This window comes from Narcine bancroftii, chromosome 8, assembly GCF_036971445.1.
Source record: "Narcine bancroftii isolate sNarBan1 chromosome 8, sNarBan1.hap1, whole genome shotgun sequence".
Lineage (NCBI taxonomy): Eukaryota > Metazoa > Chordata > Chondrichthyes > Torpediniformes > Narcinidae > Narcine > Narcine bancroftii.
The window spans coordinates 133,160,646-133,178,976 of record NC_091476.1 but is presented as its reverse complement, the minus strand read 5'-3'; the positions used below and the strand labels follow the sequence as shown (position 1 = coordinate 133,178,976).

At 42.5% G+C, this 18,331-nt stretch overlaps 1 long non-coding RNA gene across 1 annotated transcript in view; it reads right to left on the bottom strand.

Moving 5' to 3' along the window:
* Positions 1-757: 757 nt before the first annotated feature.
* LOC138741849 (uncharacterized) overlaps positions 758-18,331 on the bottom strand; it is a 368,971-nt gene continuing 351,397 nt past the window's right edge. Inside the window, exon 2 of the long non-coding RNA XR_011343814.1 lies at positions 758-1,134. This is a non-coding gene — a long non-coding RNA (uncharacterized lncRNA). The remainder of the gene's footprint in view (positions 1,135-18,331) is intronic.

The window sequence follows — 18,331 nt, the reverse complement described above, 5'->3', positions numbered from 1 at the left end:
TAATTTGCTAAAGATTTTGGATCCCGCTAGTTCAGAAGGGATGTTTTCTAGAGTTGATGTTGGATAGTGACCTCTTTTGATTGCTTGGTTTAAGTCTTTGACAATTCTTCAGGCGGCCATTCTGTTTTTCCTTTATTACAATGGAATTCACTCAGTCAGCTGGCTCAACCATTTTCGCTATCACTCGTTTTTCTTCCATTTCTTCAAGCTCCTGCTATAGCCTTTGTTTCAGCTCTATTGTCCCTTTCTGTGGAACATGGATTATTGGATTTGCATTCTGGGTCTATGGTTATGGGGTATTCAAAATTTCTAAAGCATCCGATTGTGTCATCAAAGCATTCCGGGTACATGTCCATGAGCTCGGCCTTGTTTGTGAGTGGAGGGCATTGCTCAACCAGGATGTCACTATTGATCCTCTTGGACATTTTCTTTTCCCTGATCTCATTATTTACAGAGATTAGCTGTAATTCCTGACAACTATTCAGGCCTAGAATCGCTGGTCTGTCAACATCAACCACAAAGAATGTGCATATGATGCTCCTTCCTTTGTCTGCCTTTTATTTGGACTTTTCCTTGTTGTTTAATCACAGGGCCACCATAGTCTGTGAGTGTGACATTTATGGCTTCTAGTGTGCCTTCCTCCAGGTACCTGTTCATCATGTCCTCAGGGAATTTCTGATGGTACAGTCTGAGCGGTGTTAGGTCTGCTTTGTTCATGAATGAGTGAGACAAACACCAGGCTGAGTCGAAATCAGGGTTCTTTGTTCTTTATTACCGGATTGTAACACTTGCGACTAACAAAGTTAGTCGGAGAATGCATTCTGCCGTTATCAGCAAAATGGTGATTTTTTATACCCTTGGATACATGCTTAGAACATCATCATATCATTACTTGTCCAATGACTAAAACTGTTGCTATCCTTTCCCTGCTAGCTTCCTGCCTCTCAATCCATCAATGTCTCTCTTATCTTGTAAGTACAAGGATGCATTCTGTTACTCCTTAGTACTGGGTGACTCCTTCTCCGGTCCCATCTCATGATGTTTTACCTAACAGGAGTACAAGGACACCTCCCCTTCTTGTTACTGCCCTGTACAGGGTAACTCCCTACACATTCCCATCTCATGATGTTTTACCTTACAGCGGGGAGGACTGTTACGAGCCCAGAGAACCCCAAAACCCAGCAGCAACTGAAATTCACCAAGACAAATGGTTACTTAAACAAAAGTTCCTTTTAATTATCTTTAAACATGAAAATGGGATCAAACTCTAACTTATTACCCTTCTAATTCTAAGCACATGTGTATATAATGTGTGTGCAAGTTTAGAAAAGTTATTTGATTCACAGCCCAATCTCACTTCTCCAAGTTCACTGGCTGCAGATAATTCATATACCGTGCACAGAATTTAACATTTATGAATTTCACCAGGCTTAGGTGCTTGAAAGATAAATAGTTACTGCTCAGGAAGGTTCTTGTCAGTTTTCAGAGGGAGATTTGTTGTTTGCTGGACAGTAACTGATTTCTTCTAATCAGTCATATCAGTGTCTTGCCGAAGAAACTTTCCCCATTAGGATTTTCCAGATGACAACCCCTTTCTTGGTCACTACAGAGTTCCTTTTGGTTTCTCTTATTTCAAGTGAAACGTTAGGCAGCCAGTCTTGTATGGACCACAAGGGTTTTGACCAGGCTGAACTAAGCACTCACAACCTCTCTTCAAAGTGGGGTTTTTCCCCAAGTTTGCCAGCTTGACCTGAACCAGTCCCAGCTGCTGCCTCTCACTCTCTCTCTCTGAGAAACTAGCTTGTTTGACTCTCTTTGCTTGAAAACCACATGACCCTCTTAGAGCAGCAAACTGTACTCAGACAGCCTGCGGCTCCGAACCTACTCCTTCGAGTTCTTTCATTTGTTGCTTTTCAAAACAACAATCCATTAGTGAAGTCTATATTGGCACTCCCCAAAGCTATTGCAAAAGCTCTTGGAGCCAGCCTGTCTAGCTTGAGTGGAGCTCCAGTATTTTAAGAGATCTGTTTTTGTTTGTATATGACCTACATTTTAAAAAAAAACCTGCTACAATGCAACTTACAACATGCAAAATACAACATAATCTGTCACAGGATGTTGCTTTGTGATCCAGTGTCCAAATTTATTTTCAAGTTGAATATTGTTGGTTTGTTTCCAATGTTTCTTTTCATTTGCATCGTGGTGTGCAATTAATTTTTCCTCCCTTTCCTTTCTTGGATGCCCATGGAGGAGTATTGTTTCGATGTCGAGCGCCAGTGTGTCGGAGTCACTGCTGTTGCTTCGTCGTGTACTTTCCTTCTGTATTCTTGTCTTCTCTCTCTTTTTGTGCCAGACCTACAAATCTTTTTCCAATGATTGACTTTCCCACAGGTCCTGCACTTTGAACCATATACAGGGCATTTCTTGTGGTCATCGAAGGAGTGTCGTCTGCCACACCTCCTACAGTTCTCAGATGTCTGTGACTTTCTCTGCATGTGCTTTATGGCATCAACCCTTCTATCTCTGTGCTGCATGTTGACCTGCACGGAGAGGGATTGCATTTGCCTCCTAGTGGCCTCGAAGGCCCTAGCTGTGTCTATGGCATCTGCAAATTTCAAATTCTCTTTTCCTATGAGAGCTTTCTGCACTTCAGGATGAGCGCTTCCCCAAATTAGTTGGTCGACTATTCTCTCCTCTATTTCTTAGAATTTGCATTTTGCAGCAATGTTCTTTAGCCTTGCGAGGAAGTTATCTACCGACTCATCCGGCTCTTGTTTTAATCCCTGGAACTTGTGTTCACTCTGTTTTATGGTTGGATCGCGGTTCCAGATGAGAGGAAAATTTTTCAAATATCCTTTCTGGGTTATTTTCTTCCTCTTCAGCCAGCTCCCAGCTATTAACCAGGTCTAGTCCTCGCTCCCCTGTCCAAAGAAGGATGTAACTAACCTTTTCCTCTAGTGTAGCTCCATTGAGGAAACTTTTGAATGCCAGGTTGGACTTCTGCTTGAACTTTTTAAAAAGCCTCTATGATGTGGTCCACTTCCCTGTTCATCACTGGGTGCAACGCTGCTGCTGCGGCCATCTTCTTCTCCAGCGCTGGTGATCAGATAATGGTGCTTTTTCTTTGTTTCCTTTTCTCCGTGCTTATTTCAAAATTTTTCTATGTGGTGTGGATTTTGACCTATCCCACTGCTGCCACCATGTTGTGTCAAGGTTGTACCATCAGAGGTCTTAATAAACTCTAGAATGACTTGTAATGTTAACAGCACATTTCCTTACTCACTTTCAGCTATTGGGTCACATTGATACAATGTGTCTCACTGCGCATGCACCACTCAAGGGTAATGTGGCTCTTAGTGTTAGTGTTCATGCTCTAGCATAAAATAGTCCCATGTTTCCACAGTATGTAACACTGATTTCATCCAAGGAATAGAGAAGTTTTGATATTGCTATGTATTTTGCTGCAGAAACTGTTACCTTCTTGCGTGATGTGGATCTCTGCAGCTGAAGGAACAGCTTCATAATGGGGTATTGGGGAACAATTTCATCTTTTGAAACAAACATTCTCTGGTCTAAAGTGTGGGTTAATACTTCAGTTTCTCAAGGCTGTTTGCCTAATGATTTGTAAAGTTCTGTGATGGTCAGTGTCTGCAAAAAAAAAAAAGCATGTTTATGCAATTCAACTCAGCCACAGAGAGCCTGCCTTCCTCTGATTCTTGTCCTGTTCTCATCTACAATTTTATTCCTTCCTTTCGGGCAAATAGCATAATGCTGTTACAGCACCATATTTGAATCTGGCACTGTCTGTAAGGAGTTTGTAAGTTCTCCCCGTGTCTGCATAGGTTTTCTTTGGGAGCTCCAGTTTCCAACCACCGTACAAAAATGTACTGGGTTGTAGGTCAATTGGGTGCAAATGGGCAGTACAGGCTTGTGGGCCGAAAGGGTCCGTTTGTGTCGTATGCCTACATTAAAAAAAAAATTGTTGACCAGTCACCAGGAAGATCTAGAATTCCTTCCAACAATCTTTCTGCCTCTCTACCGAGCCCCTGAGAAGGTTGCATAGTTTATTTTGGACTGATTGTCCCATACTTCCAGAGATGAGCATAAATGAAAGGTATTCTCTGCCTCAATCCTCCAAATGACCAGAATGTCACAGGGTAGAGCCTTTCAGAGAATCATGCATCAACATCCCTCCCTGGAACTCGGGTGCCATAGGAAAGTTAGTGGTGTTGCTGTTCAGACTGTGTCTTTATTAAACAAAATGTCATTCTACCCTGGGACCCAGCAAATGAAAATTCTTTGACCTGGAATGACAGCTCTTTTTTCTCTCTCATCAGATGCTACCTGATCTGTTGAATGCTTCAATATTTGCTTTCTCTTTGATTATCTAAATCCTTGTCAGGATCTTCCAGCAACAAATTTGCCAGGCGTCCATGAGAAGTTCAAAGTTGAAACCTGGCAGACTGCCACCTCCAGCAGTATTTGGCTATCTGAAGGCCATAGACTGGGATTGCTTTGATCTGTCATATTGGCCAGGCTTGGGCCAGGTTTCTGCCTCTCTACCGATTCTAGAATGGGGAATGTCTCTAGGCAGACGAGCCTCAATTCTGTCGGAGACCATCTTTCACGAATATACTTGTCCTTTCTCACTGAGTTCACAACTCACATTGTTATTCTGAGTGATTTGAAATACATTTAATATTCAGCAACTATTAATATTTACCACTTTCATTACATTCCCATCTATCAACCAGTAATAACAGTAATGGCTTGTTGGTTACAACCCACACTTTCAATAATCCTTCATATATTTTAATCATTCTCAATAATTATTCTTCTGAAACTTAATCATTGACCCTCCCTTGAGTATGAATCCAGATATTAATACTTGCCAATTTTATATTTAAATCATGGAAACATTTTTGGCTGTTGAATTAGTCATAACTGTTGATCAGTAACAGATTATTTTCCTCCATTGAGGATGCACTGAATATTCCTTTGATATTCAATTTCTTGTCTACTTCAGTGCTTTTGTATTTCTACCATTCTGTTTTAGGTTAAATCCATACATGCACATGCAGAGGACATTGACCAACTATTCAAGAATTGATGTTGAGAACTATTTTATGGATGCAATTTTCTGAATTTATAGAACTATAGAACATTAATAAACCAGAAGTAGGTCTTTCAGATAATTGTTTCTGTGCTGAACTCCCCAGCTGTTCCCACCTTCAAGGATTTTGTCCATAACCGTGCAGACCATAGCTCTTCAACTACAAGTGTGTTGAGAATTTCTGTCTCCACTTCCTTTTTAGGTAGTGAGTTCTGGATCCCCACTATCTTTTGGGTGTGAAAGTTCTTGGAAATGTTCCACTAGCTCAGCCCTCCACCACTAAGAGAAATAGAAGCACCCAAATGTCTGTGAGTCTGCCTCCTGTGCTCCCATAACAACAACCGCTGCACTGCCTCCTGTTCATGCCAGCAGTGAACCTGAGCTCCTAGTTCCAAACTTCAGACTCTAGTTGGATGCTGTAAGCCATGATTCCTGGTCATGACACTTGGTTCTCATGACCCAGTCTCCAGCAGCCCGCAGGCTGGTGTTGAGTCCTTTGGGCTCTAAGCCCATTGGTTGTCCGCTGCTGTGGTCTCCTTTCCTATAGGGTCCTCTCCAAAGTGCTCCTCAGGAGGTGGGGGTGTGTTCTCACCCTCTGCTGCTTTGCACCAGCAAGCTGCTCCCTCAGAGGCCATGTTCCTTGTAGTCTGTTGCCAAGCATGAGTGCTGACATCTTGGGCACAGACATCTGAGTTTGCTGTTTTTTAAAAAAAAACAACCAGACACTTCTGTACAGAGCTGTTGGCATAACAACTGGGCAGCAAAACCCAGCAGAGGAGTACTGTGTTTCTTCTCTCCGGGGCTGATGACGTAATAACCAGACAGTGGGACCCCATGGTGGAGTGCGGTCTCTGCTCCCTTCTCTCCTGGATCAAAATCAAATGCAGTGCTGACCTATGTTTTTTGTTAATTTCATCAATAATGTACAAAAGGTCATCATTATTGAATATGATATACACCAATGTTTTAATATTCTATCTTAATGAGTGGATTCTGCCTTTGAGTTGCTTCTGTTCAGCGTCAGTGATAATTACTAATAGTAGCCATGCCAAACAATGAGATGCAATGAGGGCTTTAATTGCTTATTTTCTTCGTACCGTTTTCATTGAAGCCAGTGCATAAAATCTTGTTTGGGCATGAACTGAAGCCTAGTTAAAATATTTATTGAAATTTCTATATAGGAATGTTACAAACATTGAAAAGTTATGTTAAATTTTGGATAGAAATCAATTTGAAAAATACTCCCTGCACTATCTAATTCGTCACATCCTCTTGCTTCATCAACCCTTGCCTTCCTCTCCCAAAGCGCACTCTCAAAAATCGAAGCATGGCGGTGCTTATAATTGGTACCTCAACTTCCTTCCTACTTTTCAACCAGTGCCCACAGTCCTCGACCCTTCACTCAGATGAGAGCATCCAATTCTCCCCCATTGGAACTAATTGGATGTAGCTTCAACCAAAAGCTCTGCAGAGAAATGGATTTTCCTACTAAAATTATGCTGGCAGAAATACTACAATTAATGAAATATCTCAGTGGACTCAAATCTGTCCGCCTCCACAGTTGGTATTAAAGATGCATAACTTCATTTATTTAGTTGCTGGACTAAAGTTCCTGTTGTTAATTATCAGTTGTAAAACCCTGTAAATCATCTGTCACGATGCATCATTTTAAATTAATTTGACAGATAATTAAACTTAAAGGAAATACTTGCAGCAATAGAAATGTGAGTGAAAGATAAAACAGCACCTGAGTAGCAAAAATTATTATAAAACCACTTCCCACAGAGTTTCCATAATGCAGGGAATTGGGAGGGGAACAGATCTCTATTAACACAACTGCTTCTGATAATTTCATCAAAAGGATCACTTAGTTTTCACAAAATAACAATTCCAAGAAATAATTTTTAAAAATTGAATGGTTTTTTTTAGATGAAACACCTTTCAAAGATTGTAAGAGTGAAATTGAAAATGACTTTTATTGAGTAAAGAATGAGAAGCTGGAAGAACTCAGCAGTAGGAAAGACATCAAAAAGACTGCAGATAAAATTTACTGGGATGTTGCCTGGTCTTGAAAACCCGAGTTATAGGATAAGGTTGAATTGGTTTGGACTTTATCCCCTGAAGCACTGGAGAATGAGAGGAAATTTAATCGAGGTATACAAAATTATAAAAGGTATAGATTAGGTAAATGCAAAGATGTTTTTTCCATTGAGAATGGGAGCAATAAGATCTGTGGAATGGAGAGGTAGATGCAGATTCGATTTTGACATTTTAGAGATTGGGCAGGTATACAGATGGGAGGGATATGGAGGGCTATGGTCCGGGTGCAAGTAAATGGGATTAGGTGAAATGGATAGTTTGGCACAGACTAGAAGGGCTTGTATCTGTAATGTAGTGTTCTATGTTTTGAGGTCAGGCAGCATGCATGGAGAGAAATGAACACCCAACGTTTTAGGTTGGGATCTTTTTGTCGAGGCTGGATTTTATTGTACAGCTGATGTCCATGTACTGCCCACCATTGCTTTAAATAGTCATTCCATCTGTAATCTCTAGTATTTTATGCATACCACCTTACCACATTATTTCTTGTCCTTTTCTTTCCCCTCCTTTATTTCATTCTGATAATCTCTAAATTTCTCATTTACAATAGAAGGCCATCAACAGAAAATGTTCACTTTGCTTCTTTCTCCATATATATGCAACTTTAATTCTTTCTCATTTTCATTTACCACGTGGAAAGTAAAACCAGTTAATGGTTTGGATCAGGGACCCTGGTCAGAACAAGCTCTCTAGAATCTAAAAATTTACCTTGCCTCACCACTGTCATTGCAGGAGTGATGAAGCTAACTTGTTTTCATTTCCACTTCAGGTGAAGTTGTCTGTGACTTTGTAAAGAAGTTGTTTACAGAATCAGGTTTATTGCCATGAACATGTCCCAAAATTTGTTGTTTTGCAGCACCAATATTGTGCATTACAGGTGGTAAATGAATTACAATTCAGTAAATAAAATATTTAAAAATATATAATTAGTGCACTCCTGTCCACTTATGCCGATGGTTATGGTGTTAGGCACATTTGTAGATGATATTTGAATTGTGCCTAACCACGCAGTCATGAGTGCAGAGAGAGTAGAACAGTGAGTTTAAGCATGCATTTTTGAGGTGTGCCTGTGTTGATTGTCAGTGAGGAGGAGACATTGTTACCAATTCATACTTATTGGTATGAGGAAGTAAAGGATCCAATTGCAGAGTAAGGAGCAGAGGCTCAGGTTTTGAAGCTCACTGACCAGGACTGAAGGGATGATACAGGACTGAGGGGATGATAATGTTGTAATTGATGAGAAGCAGCTCAATGTACAGGTTGCCGTTGTCCAGGTGGCCCAGAGCTTTTCAACATGGTGAGAGGGACACCCAGCCTTTGTTTTGAATAATAGATTGGAGTCATGCAGAGTTGCTTTTCCTAAATCTCCTGCCATTGTAATGGACAAAGTGCTTTGAAGAGGTCTTTGTTTATCAAATACCAGCAGAACAAGATCTTTAAACTTCATTCCCATTTGGTTGTGTTGACATATATCAAGACAGCTTGAAGGAAAACACCAAAAGAGCCAATGACCTTCGAAGAACTAACAAGCTAGCAGTGCATTGACCGGGCTGTATGTTTCAGTTTATATAAAAGAAGCATTAATTAAATTAGTCAGGGTGAAATACAGGGTGTTAACTTGTTCACACATTTCCTTTCCCCTGAACTCGTCTGATTTCTAAGCTCATTAATGAAAAATAAAAGGTTTTTGCAGAACATTATTTTCTGATCTCTCGTTCTGCTGTAAAGTGCAGGAATTTTGGATAATGACTACTACACACTTGGATCCATGTTCTTCAAGAACAGTCCTTGTTTTTTCCTGCTGATATTCATTGAATCATTAGCTTCCTTCAAAAGTTGCACAGAGGTTCTGTTTCCCAATTAATAAAGTAATAAAGAGAGGATAGATTATGAATGTAAATGAGCACAAACTATAAGAGGAAGTACTTTTAATTATATGAAGCCAAAAAGGGTGGAAGATGAGAAAAGGGAATTAATATTGGGTAATGAAGCCAATATTTGAGGTTGAGGCCTCAAATGACTATCTTGTCAGTCTTCATGTCATAAGACACGTCTTAACATGCTACAGAGGGATGTTAGTGATGTGATGGAAGGTTGTGATGGACGGTGAGGATCCCAACAAAATCGTTAATGCTGAGCAAACTCGTGGGACTAAAACCAGATATGTTCCCTGGTCTGATGGAATGCATCTTGGGGTACTGAAAGAAATGTCATGTTAAAGCAGATCAAAATTCTCTGGACTCTGTAGGTCTTGGCAGATTGGAATATTGCAAATAGCATGGCAGTATTTTTTTGAAAAATGGGAGTAAAAGGCAGGTAACTATTGGCCAGTTGGGCTTAATTCAGAAAATGCTTGAATCTATCATTAATTAATAAATGGTATCCTGTAACCAATTAAAGTCTTCCAAAATATTTATAAATTTATTTGATATTATTACCTTTGTGTACAGATGTGATTATTATGTGTTGCGTATTGTGTGTGTATCTTTTTGTATTGTGGTCTGGAGAAACGCTGTTTCATCATGTTATGTACAGTATGTACAGGCAGAAGATAATAAATTTGAACTTGATTGAGGAAGAAATAGCAAGATATTTGGATAGAAATTATTCCACCAGGCAGATGCAACAGGGGTTCAGGAAAGGCAGGTCATGTTTGTCAAATTTACTGGAGTTCTTTGAGGAGCCCAGTGGATAGAGGGGAACAGGTGGATGTTGTATACTTGGATTTTCAGAAAGCGTTCAGCAAGGTTCTGCACAAAAGACTCATTCATAAGATGCATGGAGTTGGGGGTAATGAATAAGCATACACTGGTTTTTGTGTAGTAGGGGAATTAAGGGTCATGGGGAATGGCAGGTAGGTGGAGCTGAGTCCAGGGTCAGATCAACTATGATCTTATTGAATGGCGGAGCAGGCTTGATGGGCCAGATGGCTGATTCCTGCTCCTATTTCTTACGTTCTATTATATTTGGAAATATTTGGTGTGGTGTCCATGTACTTGGGAATTGGGTTTGGGATGATTAAATAATCCAAAGGCCAGATTGATCAGGCCTAGAACTCTTGGATAGAATGGAGAAAAATAAAGGATCATGTGATGGAGAATCCCTAGGATGGGTGAGAGAGAGAGATGGGTGTGCTAGTTGCAAAATGAAAGTGAGGCATAAAACAAATGGAACATCGACGATTTGAAGGTACAGATTTGCCAGAAGACTCAGACGTTTAGCAAATATTATTCTCCCATGTTTCTTCATGTATTGCAAAACCAGGTGAAAGGATAACAGTGTCTCTCTCCACAAATGTTACCCGACTGATGATTTCCTCACAATTTGTTTTTTTATTTCACATTTTTAGTATCTGCAGTATTTTGTATTTCATTGCCAATGAAGTGACACCAGCAAGTATCTAGCCTCAAGGCAAGAGTTTTGTTTCCTTGACACAGTGCAGGTTTTGGGGGGGGGGGGGGGGGAAAGAGAGAGAGAGAGAGAGAGAGAGAGAGAGAGAGAGAGAGAGAGGAGGATACATTGGCACAGTGAAGCTGGTGAATTGCAGTGCCTCACAGTGCAGCTGATTGGACAGACTCTTGCCCCTGAAATGGTGAGAATATTTTTCCAAATCCCTGGAAGTGCAAGTTAACACGCAATCTTTGCGATCTTGATGAACATATAGCCAGTGCTACATCTCCTTAAACAATGGGATGTAAGCTATGAGAAATAAATTGTGGAATGTTAGGGATTGGGTGCAGAGTCTTAATGGTTAATTTACTGTACTCATCCTCAGAGTGAACTATTATTGCATAATATGAGTAAAAATCACCTAGGGAATTGAGAAATTAAATAAATCTTGTCTCACTAACATTAATGAGTAATCCACTGGATTGTGTCGAACCCTCTGACCACCAATGTTGAAGTTGACTTACCATTTTTACCTGGTCAGGCCCATTGTCTCTAGAACCCAAGATGGTTGGCTATTACCTGCCTCTTCTGTGCAGGGGTAATGAGGGATGGGCAATAAATTTTGGCATTGCCATCAATCCGCATCCGATGAGTGAATATTGACAATAGGTCAATGCAGAATGAGGAAACCAAAGGGTGACATTTAATTGATAGACTAAGTCCCAAAGGATTTAAAATCTGAAGAATGATTTGACTCAGAAGCTGGGGAGGTTCTGCTGAGCAATGGTTGTATGCCCACTGCTGTGCACTTCCTTGACTTCCTGAAACTCAGCTCTGGGAAGGTTGAAAGTGATGTGGCATTTCAGTGAGGGTGGCAGCAGAGTAGGTTTAATTCTCCCTCAACCTGAGGCAACTCCTATAAAGTTTATTGGTGATCGCCAGATTGAAACCTCCAATTCTTAAAGGGATAATATATATGTTACTGAGTCAATAAAAATTGGATAATAATAACTAAATGACACTTTCTTTCTTGCTTCTTTTTTCCTTTGGGTTTAATTTTGGGGAGGAGAGGAAGAAAATGGAAAATGTCAAGTGTGTATGTAAAGTCTATAGTTTTGAATTATTGTGACTTATTAAATAAAAACCTGAGGCAACTCCCTTCCCTGATTCACACTGAGCTGTGGGCTGCAGGCAACCAAGTCGTGGGATCCAGGTATCAGGATTGGGATACACGAGGGTGCCAATGGCGAGCAGGTCTCCCCAAGAGCCTTGGGGGCTGACAGTATTTTAATTGCATGCCTTGATCTCTGGTTCATTACTGGACCGGACAGGAGTCATGCTGCTACAGATGTTATTGGGGTGCAGGAGGAGGTAGCATTGGAGGAAGCGACAGTACCCTCGGGCACTTGACATCTCTGAGGGGACTCTCTTTACTTCTCCTTCTTGATGGGATGCTGTACAAGAAAAATCTGAGTGCCAAAGCAGGTCAGATCACAGAAAAAATACTTTGTGTCTTTTGCACATTTGACAACAAAGGAATCTAGAAATTTGATTAGGTTGTCAACTGGTTCTTGTGGATATTAAGCTAAGTGATTTTGCAGAAAACTCTGCACCCACACCATGTTATGTTGGTTGGCATGTTGATTGGATGTGTGGTCAAAAACACACAGTAAATGCTGGTAGAACTCAGCCGGTCTCACATTATCCATAGGAGATAAAGATATACTATCCGGATGCTTTGGGCCCGAGCAAAAGGTATGAGTGAAAAGCAGGCCGGTGTCTCAATAAAGAATGAGAGAAAGTCAACATCTGTAGATTGTATTTCAATCTGTCTGTGTGGCCCTGTCCAGCCTTTTCTTAGATATAGGTAGATACACTGCTCATTCTCTGAGGGGCTGTTGTGTTAGTAAAGCATTCTCTCCTGATGCATAACATGCTGTGGAGAGAGAAGGTGTACCCTTTACTATGTGTTTCTCATCTCTTCATATAGTTTGATTAATGGAAGATCAAATATACTGGTTCAGCCAAAGAAAACAAACCTTTTTTGCAGCAAAATTAACATTCCTTTGATTGGTTTATCGATTCATGGGCAATACCAACATTTATTGTCCATCCCTACTTTCCCCTGAACCAAAGAGGCGGTTACAAGCAGCCACTTTCTGTGGTAATATTCTCTCTTCTCTGTGATTTCAAGTGTGCCAACTGTGGCTTTCTTTTGTGACCAAGGTGTGATAGTACAGATTCTATCACCAATGTGTATATGTATAGATTGTAATGTAGGATGATTGTGATTGGCTGAGAGTGTAGCCATGCCTACTGGCAAGTCTTAAAGGGTTGCCCCTAGCCAGACCAGATCATTCTGGACTGGTCGACCTACATGTAATACGCTCCAGTCTTCTAGTTAATAAAAGCCTTGGTTTGGATCAACAAGCCTTTCATTCTTTCAACGCACTCTACAATTTTATTAACTAGAAAGTTTTAAAGGGATAGAGCATATGCTACTGCTGGAATGCCTCGACATCGACCCAAAGTTGGCTACAGCCTCAAATGACTTTAAGAACTGGGTGAGGTGCTCCGAAATATACTTACAACTCTCTGACCCTGCCATGATAGAGGACAGCAATGGACTACTAATATTGATGTCTGTGGTGTCCCCAAGAGTCTACCAGAGCATCCAGGACACGACCACTTATGCCGCAGCCATGAAGGTGCTGAAAGGGTTCTACGAGCGACCAGTGAACAGGGTCTGTGCTCGATACAAACTAGTGACAAGGAGGCAACAGCCCGGTGAGTCCTGAAGAGCTTATATTCAAGCACTAAGAGCAATGGGCAGGGACTGTGCCTGCACAGACAGAACTGCTGCGGAGACCATAGACGATCTCATTCGGGATGCCTATGTGGCCAGGGTCTGATCGAATGATGTGAGGCAGCGCCAGTTCCGAACCGTTTCCCTGCACTTTGGGGGGCCTCACGCTCCACTCTCTGTCTGTAACCACTCCACCCCGGAAGCCTCCTGCCAGCGGCAGCCCGAGCCACCCGCCCCCATGTTCTGGGGCCTCTCCACCCTCCGAGTTGCTCCACCAGCACTCTTCGCAAACCTCACTCCTGGCTGGAAGCCTGTGGCCACCAAAAGCCAGAATAGTTATGAAGACAGGAAATTCATCACAAGCGAGGTGTGCAGACTGCTGGACAAGGGCATTATCGAACCTAGCTCGAGCCCCTGGAGGGCCCAGGTGGTAGTTGTTAAAAACGGGGAGAAGCTGTGGATGGTGGTTGACTACAGCTAGACAATCAATGCTTCACGCTTCTGGATGAGTACCCCCTCCCACGGATCATGGATGTGGCAAATCAGATCGTCCAATACCGCGTGTTCTCCACCATTGACTTGCTTTTGATCTATCACCAGCTCCCGATCCGCCGAGAAGACCGACCTTTCACGGCCTTCGAAGCGAATGGGCAGTGCTATCAATTCCTCAGGGTACCCTTTGGGGTCACAAATGGCATCGCGGTCTTCCAGCGGGAAATGGACCGGATGGTGGACAATAACGGGCTAACAGCTACTTTCCCGTATCTGGACAATGTCACAATCTGCGGCCATGACACAGAGGATCACGATGCCAACCTCAAAATTTTTCACACTGCAGTTCGGCTGAACTTGACCTATATTTTTGACAAGTGTGTTTTGCGGACCACTCTGCTCGCAATTCTAGGTTGTGTGGTGGTGAATGGGGAGGTAATGCCAGACCCTGACCACATGTGTACCCTCATGGACTCCCCCCGCCCTCCCCCCCCTCCCCACACTCAGAAGGCACTCAGACGCTGCCTGGGCTTCTTCTCCTACTATGCCCAATGGGTTCCACACTATGCCAACGAGGCTTGGCCATTCATCAAGATCACCTCCTTCCCCCTGTCAACTGAAGCCAGAGCAGCCTTCGACAGCATCAAATTGGACATCGCTACTGCAACGCTGCATGCCATCGATGAGTCCACCCCATTCCAAGTCGAGAGCAATGCGCCCAACTTTGAGCCAGGCCCGCCAGTAGCCTTTTTCTCCAGAACCCTTCAGGGTCCTAACAGCTGATGTTCCTCTGTCGAGAAGGAGGCCCAGGCCATAATCAAAGCAATACATCGTTGGAGACATTACCTCAAAGGCAGGCGTTTTACACTGCTGACTGACCAACGTGCGGTCTCCTTCATGTTTAGCAATACCCAGTGAGGTAAGATCAAGAATGACAAATTTTCCAGGTGGAGAATCGAACTCTTCACCTTTAATTATGACATACTGAATCGACCTGGTAAACTCAACGACCCACCAGATGTGCTCTCCAGGGGAACTTGCGCCAGCATACAACTGGACAGGCTGCAGAGACTCCATGAGGAGCTCTGTCATCCAGGGGTCACTAGGTTTGTGCACTTTGTCAAATTTCGCAACCTGCCCTACACGGTTGATGAGATTCACTCCATGACCCGAGCCTGCCCGGTGTGCGCTGAGTGCAAGCCCCACTTACGTCCTGAGAACACCCACGTTATCAAAGCCACCTGTCCCTTTGAGCATCTCAGCGTGGACTTCAATGGGTCCCTACCGTTGACCAACCGTAATACCTACATCCTTACGGTCATCGACGAGTACTCCCACTTCCCATTTGCTGTACCCTGCTCTGACATGACTGCCTCCTCAGTTATAGAGGCCCTGCACAATATCTTCGCCATCTTCGGGTACCCCAGTTACATCCACAGTGTCAGGGTGTACTCATTTATGAGTGCGGAGCTGTGGCAGTACCTTCTGGAGTGTGGTATTTCTTCAAGCAGGACCACCAGCTATAACCCACGTGGTAATGGGCAGGTCGAAAGAGAGAATGCCACCGTCTGGAAAGTGGTTACACTTGCCCTCCGGTCCAAAGGTCTCCCCACCTTTTGCTGGCAGGACGTGCTCACTAGTGCCCTACACTCCATCCGCTCCCTTCTATGCACCGCGACCAATGCCACCCTGCATGAAAAGATGTTCTCTTTCCTGAGGAAATCTGAATCGGGAACAACCATACCGGTTGGCTCATGGTTCCCAGGCCGGTCCTCCTGCGACACCACGACCGGTACTCAAAGAACGACCCCTTAGTTAACTGAATGACTCTGCTCCATGCGAACCCGCATTATGTCTACAATGAGTACCTGGACGGGCGGGAGGACACAGTCTTGGTAAGGGACCTAGCCCAAGCCGGATCAGGCCTAGCAGTGCTTCCAACCCAACCTACCCCAAATCCTTCTCCCCTAGGTCATGTGCTCGAACAGAGGGACCAGCACCACCCCACCTGAGGCCAGACTGTTGACAAGGCCATTGAGGAATGAAGCGATGCAGTGGCCGCACCCAACGAGCCTGCCGGTAACACTATTCTGGCGACCCTGATCCTGGCACCACGGCGGTCATGCTGGATGGTCAGGCCCTCCGACCGGTACAGCCCCTAACCTCCACTGGGCCCTTTTTTCTTTTTTCTTTTTTTTTTTTACAGCCCTCCATCCACCCCAGGGTCAGTCCTCAAAGAAAGAGTGAATGTGACAGTACAGATTCTATCACCAATGTGTATATGTATAATTGTAATGTAGGATGGTTGTGATTGGCTGAGAGTGTAGCCACGCCTACTGGAAGGTTTTAAAGGGTTGCTCCTAGTCAGACCAGATCATTCTGGACTGGTCGACCTACATGTGATACGCTCCAGTCTTCTAGTTAATAAAAGCCTTGGTTTGGATCAACAAGCCTTTCATTCTTTTGACACACTCTACCCAAGGTTCCTGCTTCAACTTCATCCCAGGGACATATCCACAAGAATCCAGGTTAATACTGTTGGGTGGTGCTACAGAGACATTAGAACCTATCTGTTTTTTTAAAATGGATATGAAAGGTCCAGTGGAACTAAACTGAAAAGGATTCAGGATTTGTTGCCAGTGTTATGACCAGTCTTTATTATCTCTCTGTTACTAATACTAAAAACAGATCCTCCAACCACATCAAATCCTCAGATGGATTTAATTATGTGTCAGGAGAATAACTATGGATTGTTCATTTACCTTGTGTTGATGTGTGAGACCATTGGGCTAAGGTTGTGAGCCAGGCAACAAATTTTGGATGTGCTTGTACATGTTGAAGCAGCCATGTGATGAAAGACAGTGAAAGGGGTAAAATGTTTATCTTGCATTGGGTGACATGCAGCGAATGTACTAATAGCTTATTCCTTTGACATTTATTCTGGAAATAATAATTTTGGAGTTGGTCCAAGTCTGCCACATCATCCTTTTTTGAAGTCTAATGCAGTGCATCGATATCAAGCAAAATATCTCAGCTGTCTTCATTCAGGACTGCCTCAACGCTTCAGAATGAAGATCCTTGGACTTGGATCCTAATTTTTGCTCACCAGCTGCCATTGGCTGTCTGATTCTGCTCAGCTTTATTTTATTGCTCTAGCATTTAACTATCACCTTATTTTCTTTCTACTCAATGTTGTTCTTCTCAGAGAAACATCAAACACATTTTAACCATCAAAGCAAGCTGTCAACCAAAGCAGACTATACCTCAGAGGACTGAAGCTCAGTTCAAGATGATGGTTAATCCTTCACATTTTGGGTTCAACCTGTTTGAAGTTTTTTTATCAAAGTAAAAACTTCTTTAATGACTTAAATTTTCAAGTGGCATCAGTTCATAAAATGGGTAATTGGTTGGGAGTCAAGAAACAGAGTAAGGATGAGAGAAATGTCAGATTGATGGGATATGACAAAGGATGGTCTCCATCAAGGTCAGGGCTTCGATATATGACTGAGTTTCTTTATCAAGTTGTAGGCTGTATACTGCATTAGGAGCAAGCAGTCTGTTACAAAGGCAGCAGTTGAAAGTTGCATCTTGTTTCCGTTGATGAGTACAATCTATGCTCATTGGGCGGTTATAATTTAGACATAAAGCATGATAAAAGTCCCTTCCAGCCCATGAGCCTGTCATTCAAATAGCCCGATTAACCTACTGTACAGGTGTGTTACAGTCTGAATGTTTACAAGTTGAATTGTCAGTTTAAGGATTTATAGGATTGGGGTGACATACAGTGAGGAGAGTTCTTCTATGAATAGACAGACAGATTGTCTATAATATTCATACAGCTGCATAAAGAGCATGATTTCTAGAGTATAGAATTGCATTGTAAAGGAAGATTAATTAGCACAATCAAGGGCAGATGGGAGCACTGTTGTAGGGTTCTTTTAGGAGCCTGAAAGCTGCAGAAAAGAAACTGTCTTTAAGAGGGTCAATCCTGACATCTAGGAAATCCTCAGACCTGTAAGAAGATTTAAAAGATAAATTTGAGTGATAGGAAAATTGCAGGGGGAGCAAAGTATGATTGCAGTAAGTGACAAGAGAAGATGAGCGAGGGGACTCGCAGGATTTTGCACGCTCTACCAGGGCAATCTTGGCCATTTTCATAATGTAACATGTTAAGACATCAAGTTTGGATTTGAGAAAGACAAATTAGAACGCGCAGAAGCAAAAAGTTTCCATTTCCCTCTCGTCTTCAACAGGATGTTAACTAAAACCCAATTACTACAGTAATTCTGTTCCCACCCCGAGGACATGTTCTCTATTCTTTTACTGATTTTCTTTCAGTCCTCCTGTACTTAAACTATCAAACCCATTTCCAATCTTTCATGCAGTTTTCATGAAGGGTTAATTATATGAACACTGCTTTCCCTTCCTTA